This window comes from Mauremys mutica, chromosome 7, assembly GCF_020497125.1.
Source record: "Mauremys mutica isolate MM-2020 ecotype Southern chromosome 7, ASM2049712v1, whole genome shotgun sequence".
NCBI classification, from domain to species: Eukaryota; Metazoa; Chordata; order Testudines; family Geoemydidae; genus Mauremys; species Mauremys mutica.
The window spans coordinates 5,822,526-5,834,947 of NC_059078.1; positions in this window are offsets into that span (position 1 = coordinate 5,822,526).

Here is a 12,422-nt window from a genome sequence, read left to right on the forward strand (position 1 = left end):
TCGCTATGGCTTGGCCAGATGGCCTATGTCTTAATGCTGATTCCTCTATGCTAACCTAAGGACTTCCGACCTTGTGTTACAGTTGCCTAATCAATCCGACCGTTCTGCAAACACTTGGTGCAGCGCATCAGTCCCTGAAGAGTGCAGTCTCTAGCCAGGCGTCTATTTCAATTGGCTGAGCTCATGGCATGAAGGAGTGCTGAAGCCAGGTAAGGCTGAGTGGCCTACCATGAAGGAAGAGTGGGACCCCTTGGGGACCCAGCACGCTGAAGGGATTCCTCTAAAGCAGGGGTAGCCAACCTGAGCCTGAGAAGGAGCCAGAATTTACCAGTGTATACCAGAGTGCCCCAGTAATACGTCAGCAGCCCCCGCCTCAGTGCTCCTTCCCCTGCTCCCAGCGCCTCCTACCCACTGGCAGCCTCTCCTGATCAGCTGTTTTGTGGCATGCAGGAGGCTCTGGGGGGAAGGAGCCACATTTTAACTCTGAAAAGCCGCATGTGGCTCCAGAGCCACAGGTTGGCCACCCCTGCTCTAAAGAGACTGTTTAAAAGCCGGGGCATAGCTCCGATCCTGTGGATCCGCAGTGGTACTATGGCCAAGACTTTCAAAAATACAGGAGCCTCAAGTTAGGCTCCTAAATCATTATTCCTGCTCCTAAATAAGTGATGTGACTTCAGTGGGAGCTACCTTTAAGATTCAGGCCTCTAAGGTGCTTAAATAAGGGCGTATGGTCTAGCCCGTTTGGAAGCTCTTGGCCTACATTTTGTTGATGCGCAATGCAGTGCAGTGCCGGGTTTTCAATCTATAATTTTTGTGAGACAATTTGAACATGTTTAGGTCACTTATATTCAGAAACGCAAAATATAAAGAATCAAAGGTGGGTTAGCTTGGAACTTGGTGTTTGCTGGGCTGTGAATTGAAACCCATTAACCAGTGGGCCTGACATCCAGTTCAAAGAAGAAGTTCGTAATGCAATAGTCATTAGATCCTGGTTATGATGATTACGTTACATTAGCATGTGAAGGCCCTAGTGTGCTAGGTGCTGTATATACACGTAGCAAGAGACACTCTCTTCCCCCAAAGACTTTACAGTCTGACTTGATGAGCCAGCCAAAGGGTGGGAGGGGAAACAGAGACGTACACAGCTCAAGTGACTTACCCACATCACACAGGAATTCAGAGGCAGAGGTGGGAATAGCCCCATGGTCTCCTGACATCCACGCCGATGCCTTATCCACTAGACAAGTGTCACAGCCACACTAGTACTGACAAATTGCTGACTTTCTCCTTTTTACCATATAATTATAAAATAAATCACGCCTCCCCCCCAGATTAAGAAACACTGCTATAATATAATATAATATAATATAATATAAAGAAGTCGTTGTCTGTATGAAATTTTAGTTTGCACTGACTTCGCTAGTCCTTTTTATGTAGCCTGTTATAAAACTAGGCAAGTATCTAGTTGAGCTGATGTACCTGCTAGAAGCACTGCACTCGACCATATATAAAAGACCCAGAAAACTCATTTTGTCAAATGAAAAACCAAATCGTGAAATCAAAGTGCCCCAATTTATGTGTCAGAATAAAATCTTCTCACACATCTTCCCCAATACAGGAATAAACTCATTAAGGAGAAGGCAATTATCAGCCTAGTAAGGTCAGATAATTAAGAGGCCCTCCACGGTGCTAGCATGCATTCTTATTCATTTCAGTTACACCAACAACCACAGAAATGAACTAGCTCTGGAAAAACCTATCGTTTGTTTTCTATTACACAGCACAAATCTGTGGACGCTGATAGGGGTTGTTGGAAGCAGGGGCGGCTCTACAAATTTGGCCACCCCAAGCAGTCATGCCCGGGAGGCGCCCCCGAGCCGCGGGAGCAGCGGACCTCCCGGGCATGACAGCGGAGGGTCCGCTGGTCGCGCGGGTCGGCTGGACCTCCCGCAGCTGCGGGCGGTTCGCTGATCCGGCGGCTCCGCTTGAGCTGCCGCAGGCATGCCTGCGGGAGGTCCAGCCGAGCCGCGGGACCAGCGAACCGTCCGCAGTCATGCCTGCGGGAGGTCCGCTGCTCCCGGGGCTCCGGTGGACCTCCCGCAGGCATGACTGCGGCAGGTCCGCCGGCCCAGCCTGCTGCCCCCCCGAGAAAGGGCCGCCCCAGGCGGGTGCTTGCCCCGCTGGGCTCTGGAGCCGGCCCTGGTTGGAAGCACTTTCCTAAGATGATTGAAAGGGACTGCTGCAATTTGATCAGCAGAGTTTGCAAATGCCAGTGTCATTTCAAAGGAAGGTATCAGAAACAAGTGCATGCTGGCCTAATAATGAGCTAAATTTTCATCTTAGTTGGAAGATGAAAAGTTACTTGGCTTGGAAGCCAGCAGTACCGTGAGTCATGACACTGCTTGATCCTGTTGTACAGCTTTTGTTGTTCTGAAAGATGTTTGTGTTTACACAGATATGGTATATGGGGAAATCCATGAAGGAAGAAGAGTCAGCAGACCAGGCAAGAGGGAATGAAGGTGTCAGGGTTACCCCCGACTCTGAACTCTAGGCTACTGATGTGGGGACCCTCATGAAAGCCCCCCTAATCTTATATTCTACCAGCTTAGGTTAAAACTTCCTTTCCTTGTCCTTGGACACTATTGCCACCACCACCAAGTGATTTATACACAAATTCAGGGAAGGGTCACTTGGAATCTCTATCCCCCCAAAATATCCCCCCAAACTCCTTCACCCCCTTTCCTGGGGAGGCTTGAGAATAATATACCAACCAATTGCCTGAGCAATGTGGGCACAGACCAGACTCTGTCTTCAGGACACTGAAAATTAATCAGGTTATTTAAAAAAGAACATTATTATAAAGAAAAAAGTAAAAGACTCACACCTGCAAAATCAGGATGGAAGGTAACTTTACCAGGTAATAAAAAGATTTTAAACACAGAGGATTCCCTTCTGGCTCAGCTTCACAGTTACAAAAACAGGAATAAAATTACCTCTGTAGCATAGGAAAATTCACAAACCAAAACAAAAGATAACTTAATGCATTTCCTTGCCCTACTTACAACTTCTGTGAATTTAGATGGATTATTCCAGGTATATTTTCAGGAGATGTTGGCTGCTTGGCTTCTCTCTCTGTCCAGAGAGGGAACAAAACAAAACAAAAAAAAAAGAGAGAGAACAAATTCCCCCCGCCCCCCAGATTTGAAAGTATCTTCTTTTCTCATTGGTCCTTCTGGTCAGGTGTCAACTAGGTTATTTGAACTACTTAACCCCTTACAAGTTAGGCGATTAAGTACAGCTGCCAAGGAGGGATTTTATGCTACCCTTCTCTCTGTATTTATGAGAGAAGGCAAATCTAAGACTTTCCCTGGAGGTGGAGTTGGGGGAGTCACATACATGGGAAGTATCGTGGATGTAGTGGCAGATGAATTAATTGTGTTATAGTAACAGCAAGAGGCTCTGTGGGAGCTGAAAGTTGTAGGAAAAGGACACTGTAGTCTCCACTCCTGTAGAGAAAAGTTCAAATTTACTTTCTTGTTCTTTGCTGGCATATTGAAGTCAATGAATTTGCACCCATTTACACTGGCAGAGAATTTGGGGCATAGTGCACTTGGCTTATTACTTGTGAGTTCAGTTAAGCATTTGCAAGTTCAGCTGAAACAGCAACATTTCATTTGCATCTGAATTTATCTCACGTAGGGCCAAATTTTCAAAGTCTGGCCCATGTAGCTATGTACATGCAGCTATATACTTCTAATGCTCAACCGTTCCTGGTTGAATGGCCACATTGGGTAGATGTGCATGGAAGCCAGGTATGTGCAAATGAATGCGATCAGTTGCATGCTCCTAACATTGAAAATCTGGCCCATGCTGTAAAGGTCTGGCATAACGTGAAGACTGTAGTACAAGAGACATGACATGTATTTATATGATGGCCACCAGCTTGGCCAACACCATGGAATGAAGCAGGGTGTTCCCGAAAAGCATGAACTGCCACAAGCTTGAGCTAAAGCTCTCTAGCTGGAGCTATAAAAGACTCAGATCCTCTGGACTGGCCACAGAGGGAAGTCTGTAACACACACTCACTAGTGGATTATATATACACCATACCTGATTAACCACTCTAACTCCTGGCCACTCACCAGACTGCTGTGACGAGATCCAAACGCTGAATCTATGTGCTTTAAGCCTCCAAGTCCAGGCACTGCTGCTGCCTTGGGATCTCTCAGCACACGTTCGGGGTGCAGGACCTCTAGCCCGCTTTCCATCCTGGCAGCTGAGCCCTCCACAGTCCAACAACCTCAACCCTGGTAACAGTGCTGACTCCCAGATTTCCCCATTGCTTAAACACACCCACTCCCAGAACTCTGGGTCTACAGCTCAACTCCTCAAGGGCTGTAAGATAGCTGGAGTGAGCGTGAGCACACGCGCACACACACACACTTTGCACAGGATTCTAAAGCACCATTGCTCTTTCCTGAAGACCTAAAGCACAACAGAGACCAGATCATTTAGAAAACAACAAACACCCTGCACACAAGGACCCTCACTCTAGCTTACCTTTCCCTGGGGACTATCCGAGTTTAGGTAGGCAGGGTCCCCCACAGCTTCATGCCTCTACTTGGAGCTGGCAAAAATGGCAAAAGCTCTCAAACAGAGAAGCCTTCCATTTTATAAACTTGGTCAGGTGACTCCCAGCTCACCTTCCTCAGGTGATCACAGACCCTGACCAGGTGACTTCATTGCTGGGCAACCTCTCCCCTGACAAACTGTTTCTCTTTGGTGTGAGCCAGGGTATTCTCTAGGTTGTTTGTATTTGACTAGAGGAGCTTTCCAATGCAAGGGCCCTCTGGTGTCAGCCCTGTATCACCACCCCCTGGGATTTCAGCCCAACACAGAGGTGAAAGGACAAGAGAGAATCTGCAGCTTGCTAAAGACACGTACAGAGAGTGCTTAAATTATGTGGAAAAGTAGGGGCCCCCTAAATGCCAAGTGGCTCACTTTAATTTAAACAGTAGTGGGAAGTAAGGGGGCCACAAGACAGAAATGAGGTAGTTCCTAAAAGAAGGGGGCCCACCTCTTATCTCCACCCCTTATTTCCACCCCTCAGTGAGAGTAATTAACCATTGGAACAATTAACCAAGGACTGTTGTGTATTCTCCATCACTGGCAATTTTTAAATCAAGTTTGGATGTTTTTCGAAAGCTCTGCTGTAGGACTTATTCTGGGGCAGATCTCTGGCCTGTGTTCTACAGGAGGTCAGACTAGATGATCACAGAGGTTCCTTCTGGACCTTGGGATCTATGAAAATTCACTCCCACCCCCACTAATTCAAGCGTTGCATACAGAAAGTTCACAATCTCACACAGTATTTGTAAATTGTCATGCCAGTATTCTTACATTTACCATTCAAAGGTGTAATCTGCACTGTGTTTCTGCATTTAAAAGTATTTCTGGAGACTGGGACAATCTCCAGTACTGAGAAAGGCTGGTGCCGAATCTGTGCGATTACTAAGGTTTTCCCGCTCAGACATCCTTGCAAAATAGGGAATATTGGCACAGGTTAGTTCTTGCTGTTGGGGTGGCAAGGTGTTCCCATGAAATCAACCATCGTTCTCTGCTACACCAAGTGAGAGCAATTAATGAGTTTTACTTAAAATATTCCCTTCTGTGTAGTGCAAAAAACCCAGCAGTGAGCAGCAGCTTCAAAGAAGGTTAGCAGCTAGCAAGCCTGGATTAATATAGGACAATGAGGCAAAAACCTGATTAATTTAATTGTTCATCAGAAGTGTAGTTAAAGATTATAGAAGGATGATGAAAATGATGAACATATGAATGGAGCCAAGTAATCATTTTTATTTAAGGAAGAATACATGTGTAACCCTACCCACAATCACAGACACACAAGGACTTTGCATGCAGGGATTACTCTTTAGACATCTGGGTTTTGTCCCTAGCTTTCTTGTCAAAGATGAATACTTTTATACACCAACCACTAACAAATGCCTAATTAGTTGTAGTTTGATATCATTGTAGGCTCTGATTCAAGCCAGGCACGGATTTGAGCAAGTGAATAGACTTCACATGCTAAAGGTTAGGCACATGCAAGTGCCTTGATAACACCAGGACCTTAAGATTGTCCATTTTCACCATTAAGTCACAGCTTGCCACTTGCCTAATCAATGCTTCCATATGTGCACTGCACCCCATCTAGATTTTGTCTTAAAGGAACAGCTACTGGGTATAGGAATCAATGTTTACATTAGAGAGAGGTAAAATTTTAAACAGAGTTTGATACATGCTTATATATGATTTATTTTGGCTTTTAAGATGCAATCTGGAAAGAAATCTTGTGCACATTGATTCTATCGTATGTCCAAACATTTTAGAAGTGATACTTCCAAGTGAAGCTGTGTGGGAACCAGAATTTCTGTTTCATGGGCAATTCTGCAATTTTGAAATTTGAAACCAAAGAAATTGGAAATTTCTAGCAAAATTTCATTTCTAGCCAAGCAAACTGTTGTTTTGATAAATTCACAATTTTTTTTCTGATTCTGACTTTATAAATTATCAAATAAAATTTTAAAATCGAATCTAAAATGAAATACATTTCTAAAACAAGAGACAAAGTGGGGGAGGTACTATCTTTTATTGGATCAACTTTTGTTGCTGAAAGAGACAAGCTTTTGAGCTCCACAGAGCTCTGCTTCTCAGTGTAGCTTGAAAACTTGTCTCTTTCACCAACAGCAGTTGGCCCAATAAAAGATAGTACCTCCCCCACCTTGTCTCGCTAATACCTTGGGACTGAAACAGCTACTACAACACTGTGAACAATTTTGAAACAAAATAATTTCAAAATGAAAAAGTGAAATATTTCATCCCTACAAGGTCAAATACCCTTCTCACAATACCTCATTTCAACTTCTTTTACGTGACATTTCACCAAAATCAACATGTTCCTGCAGAAAGTTTCAATTTCAACAATATTTCGGATGGAAAAATGTTCTATCAGACATTATTCAACTGACTACAGTATGAACATACCACAGTTTAAAATTAGCTCTAAGATGACTAAACTTATGCAAAAATGCAGAAGCTGGGCCAGAAAAATATATTACCTCACCCACCTTGTCACTCAGGAAAAATAGGGCCATTTTCAGAGACTGTTTTGATTGTGACGTTTATGACGATTTTATGCAATAGCCTGGACCAGCCTCAGTGAATTAAATTAAACCTTACTGAATGAAGTTGCAGTATTGTAGACGTTCTCTGTATTAAAAAGGCAAATATTTGTGTAGTATTGTGGGATTGTATGTAACATCTCTAGGGAGGAGAGCAGACTAATGTAAACTCTGGGAAGTTATAAGCTTCAAAGGCCTATTTGAAACAATGTGAACTTTTAGAGTTACGTGGGTTTCCTAGGAAATACTTGGAAGGGAGTGTGGAAATGCAATTTTCCTACCTCTGGACTGAGCCCTTTGAAGCTTCACCCTGAGGAGAGGCCCTTTTGTCTGCTGACCACCTGTTACATGAGGAGGGATCGAAGACCCAAACAGTATAAAGACGTGACTGAGGACAAGTCTCCCTTAGAGATGCTAGTGACACAGCTTCAGCTACATAACTGTAGCGCAGTAGTGTAGACACTTGCTACAGCAGTAGAACAGGAGAGGTTCTTCTATGGCTGCAGTAAATCCCCCTCAGAGGTGGTAGCTAGGTTGATGGAAGAATTCTTCTGTCAACCTAGTGCTGTCTACACCGGGGCTTTGGTTGGCTTAACTAAATTTCTCGGGGGGCGTGTGAGTTTTTCCCACCCTTATGCAACGTAGCCAGATTGACCTAAGTTTCAGATGTAGAGCAGGCCTCACAGATCATGGGTGTGCTCCTCACAGATTCATGGATGTGCTTGTTCTCACCCAAGGCAGTTTTGAGCTTGTAACCACAAAAAAACACTCGGTGGGATGTGAAGGACTGTCAGCTGCCAGAGCCCTTGTTGACGCTGGGGTGATCTTTGAAAAACATACAGTAACACCTCACTTAACATTGTAGTTATGTTCCTGAAAAATGTGACTTTAAGCAAAATGATGTTAAGTGAATCCAATTTCCCCATAAGAATGAATGTAATTGGGGTGGGGGGGTTAGGTTCCAGGGATTTTTTTCACCAGACTCTCTCTCTCTATATATATACACACACACACACTATAAGTTTTACACAAACAATTTAATACTGGTACACAGTGATGATGATTGTGAAGCTTGGTTGAGGTGGTGGAGTCAGAGGGTGGGATATTTCCCAGGGAATGCCTAACTGCTAAATAATGAACTAGCAATTGGTTGAGCCCTCAAGGGTTAACTCTCACACTCTACAAGGCCGCAGGAATGGAGGGAGGGGAGACAGCATTGCAGACAGAGACACACACCGTGTGTATGTGTGAGAGAGAGAGATGTGCATTTTACCTTTAAGTACACTGCCTTGTTAATTAGATCAGCTTGCTGAGACTGCAGCTGCTGCCAGCAAGCTCCCTCCATCCTGAGCCCTGTTGTGTGTCCCCCCTGCTCTATGGAAGATGGGGTAAGTGGGGTGCAGGAGGACACCCTGATATTAGCCCCTGTCTTTCTCCCCTCCCCTCTGCACAGCAAGCAGAAGGCTCAGGGAGCAGCTCCAAGGCAGATGGCAGTAGCAGCACATGGCAGTAGGGGGAGGGATAGCTGCAATTGCTAGCCTGTTGACAGCTGCTGCACAGGGAACTTAGGGGAGCGGGAAGCTGATAGTGGGAGCTGATAGGGGGCTGCTGGTCTATCCTGGTTCCAAGCCCCCACCAGCTAGCTGCAAGGGGCTGCTCTTCCTGCAAGCAGTGGACAAAGCAGGCGGCTGCCAAACGACGTTAGAAGGGAGTATTGTACAACTTTAAATGAGCATGTTCCCTAATTGATCAACAACGAAACGACGTTAACTGGGACAACTTTAAGGAAGGACTTACTGTACTGGCATATGTGTAGGTTCTTTTATTGTTCTCCATGTGTTTTCTCTGTATTGCTTTCACCTTAAGAATAAGTGTGCTTGCTTAGAAAAGGGTATGTGGTAACTTTAGAGAAGGCAAAGCAGGCCTGCTGAGGTAGACAACCTTATTGGGGTTATCACAGTGTAGGCCGGGAGCTGTGCAGCCTGGAAATACCCTAGTCAGGATGCAGAATGAGACACGTATCTCTGCCCAAGAGAGGTGACGGCTGGGGAGCTGAAAGCCTGCGAGCGGATGCCTTTGCTGGACCGCAAGAGAAAATACAGGTGCCGTTGCTCTGAATGGTGACAATGATCATCTTGTTTGAGCTCCTGGGTAGCACAGGCCAGAGAATCTCACCTAGGAATTTCTGCAATGGAGAGACTCATTGTCCCACACAATACAGGTAAACACTCCTGAGTCCAACAACGTTTGAATGGACAAGAGTGTATCTTTTAGCTGGGGCGGCTCTGGGGGGGGGGATCTTGTGGGGGGCTATAACCATCCCAACATTTGTCTTAGCCCCCCTGTAGCTACCCTGTAGCAGCCGCCGGTCTCCAGCTGCCCAGCTCTGAAGGCAGAGCGGAGAGAGCAGCGGCTGCTGGCCAGGCACCCAGCTCCAGCAGTGAAGCCCGGGTAGTGGTGATTGAGAGCAGCCCCCGGCCTGTGTCCTCACCCACTGGGGCACACCATCCAGGACAGGTGGAGGGTCTGGGGCTCCCCACAGCAGCCTGGATTGACCCACTCCAGCCCAGGCTCCTGGGCCCTGCTCCCTGAGTGCCACGAGGGCTCTGCTAGTCCCAGACTGGGTCTCCCTGCCCAGGCAGCTCTTACCCCCTGCAAGCAGCCAGTGCCACGTACTGCCTGGCTCTGACTTCTGGCCTCTGTCCTGGCCAGGGGGTGGGGGCGAGGCCTGGGGGGTGGAGAGGAGGAGCAGGGCCTCCGAGGCACAGCCTCATGTTAAGGGGGGGGGCTAAGGCCCATCTCAGCCCCACCACCACCAGGAAGAGGCTGGCACCACCCCTGTCTTTTAGACAGACCTTCAGTCTTGCTGTAACAACTCCAACTATGTCCCTTGGTGAGCTGTCCCACGTGTTAATTACCCTCACTGTTAACAAGTCATATTTCCAGTTTGAATTTCTGTGCTGTTGTCTGCTAGACAAAAGGGCCTTCTAATGAGCAGGATGAGAGGGGGAGGGATAGCTCAGTGGTTTGAGCATTGGCCTGCTAAACCCAGGGTTGGGAGTTCAATCCTTGAGGGGGCCATTTAGCGATTGGGGCAAAAAATTGGTCCTGCTAATGAAGGCAGGGGGCTGGACTCAATGACCTTTCAAGGTCCCTTCCAGTTCTAGGAGATGGGTATATCTCCAATTAGTATTATTATTTATCTAGAGTCCAACTAGGAGGGGCAGAAGCAGCAATGGCTGCACTGGGTGGAGGGGGAAGATGGGGCCCAGACAGAGCCTTCCCTCCCCCCGCACTGCTGTGGACCCAGAACTGTGCGGGGAAGGGCCCCCCGCAACACCCACACACTCTGGGGGCAGTAGGACCCTGGAGGTGCTTTCCCTCTGCTCCCCAATTTGGCCTTTGGGATAAAATTGCAAAGAGGCCAGCTAGAGACGCCGTTTAGATTGTCAATTCTTCAGGGCCAGGACAGTGAGTTCCTGTGTTTGTACAGAGCCTAGCACAATGGGGCCCCACTCTTGGTTGTCCCTTAGACACTACGATAATAAACAAATAATATTAATAAGCTAAATAGGGATGGCTCCTTAAGTCTGGCCCTGTAGCATATATCTACCCGACCTCAAATCATTCTTGCAACTCTTTGACCTCTCGCCAATTGTCCAAAGTGTGCACACCACACCTGGCCACAGGATTCCGAGTAGTGATTTCCCGGATCGATAGAACATACTACTCTCATTTAAAAGCAGGAGAAAAAAAGCATTCGCGCAGGAAGTGAACAGATGCAAAGTAGCTGTGTTACACAAGAGATCAACGAAGCCATGGCATGGATGAAATATTTATGTTGAACACATAGGCATGGAAGTGATGCAGGAGACATCCTGCTTGTTGACAAATTCTTAGCTGTGCACCAATTCTGTGAGCGCCGATCACAGATGATTTTGGGCGGTTTAAGATCTGGGGTGAAATCCTGGCCCCATTGAAGTCAATTGCAAAACTCCAATGTCTCGTCCCTCCTCTGTGATGACAGCTTGCAGCAGCCTTTGGGGTATGGCAGGGCTTTTCCTTTTCCCTGCAGAGAGTCTGTTAACCCTTTCTTCCCCTTGCTGATGAAAAGGGCAGGGTACAACCACCCCATCAAAGGCAGCTCTGTTATTAATCGTTATTAGTAGTGTTTGCATTATCATAGCATCCTGGAGCACCAGTCATGGACCAAGTCCCCATTGTGGCAGATGCTGTGCAAACATATATCCAAAAGACAGTGCCTGTCTCACAGAGCTTACCATCTAAGTAAGCTTTGTCTCACTCTTATCCCCTGCCACCACATGCCAACCAGCCCCCAATCCAACCTCCTCAAGATGACCCTGCAAGAGATGGAACAGTCCAGAAGCAAGAGCTGGATTCTGCAAGGTGCTGAGTGCTGCAGCCCCTCCATCCAGCCAGGCACTGAAGCACACGCTTCACTTGCGGTGGTTGACTTCAATGAGACAACTCGTGCTCAAAAATAAGCATGTGTGCAAGCGATGGACTGGAGTCAGAGTGCTCAACACCTACCAGATTTGAGCCCTAACAGCCTCAAGGGATAAGGAACATGCTGGTGCTTCCGGAGATGCCAACATGGTGGTCATCTTAGTGCATGTTCTGTATGAGACCCCGGCATTGCTGTATACTCCCCGGCTAAGCAAACAAATCTCAATTCCCTAAGAGAGGGGGAATACTAATTTATATGGTAATATTTCCTACAAGGTATACACCAGTAGATTAAGGACCAGACATTCTCTAGGTCTTTTAACCAGCATTTCATGGGGGAATTCACAAATACAATGGGAACAATTCACTAAGCAGGCAGGCTGCTTCATTCTGCTCTGCCTGAGGGGACAGAGCCTGCCCTATGCCTACTGCCTCAGAAACACCCCAAAGCCCTGCCCCTCCATGCCGAGCTTGCTGCAACAGCTTGCTTGATTGCCCAGCTCACCCCCTCCTGGCAGTGATTTAAGTCTCTACCAGCTGCTCTGGGCACCCGAGCCAACCTGCCCGTGCTGCCAGAGAGGGCACATGACTGCTCTTGCAGCTTCCCTTTGCTTTGCCATCAGAAGTCATTTTTCTGCAGGGAAGCAAAGAAAGCTGCGGGAGACATGAATTCTGTGCATGTGCAGTGATGCAGAATTCCCCCAGGAGTACACTACTAGTGGCAGCAGAGGCATGGCTTAGCTGTGCCAAGTGAATACCCACCAGTTTCAAGCA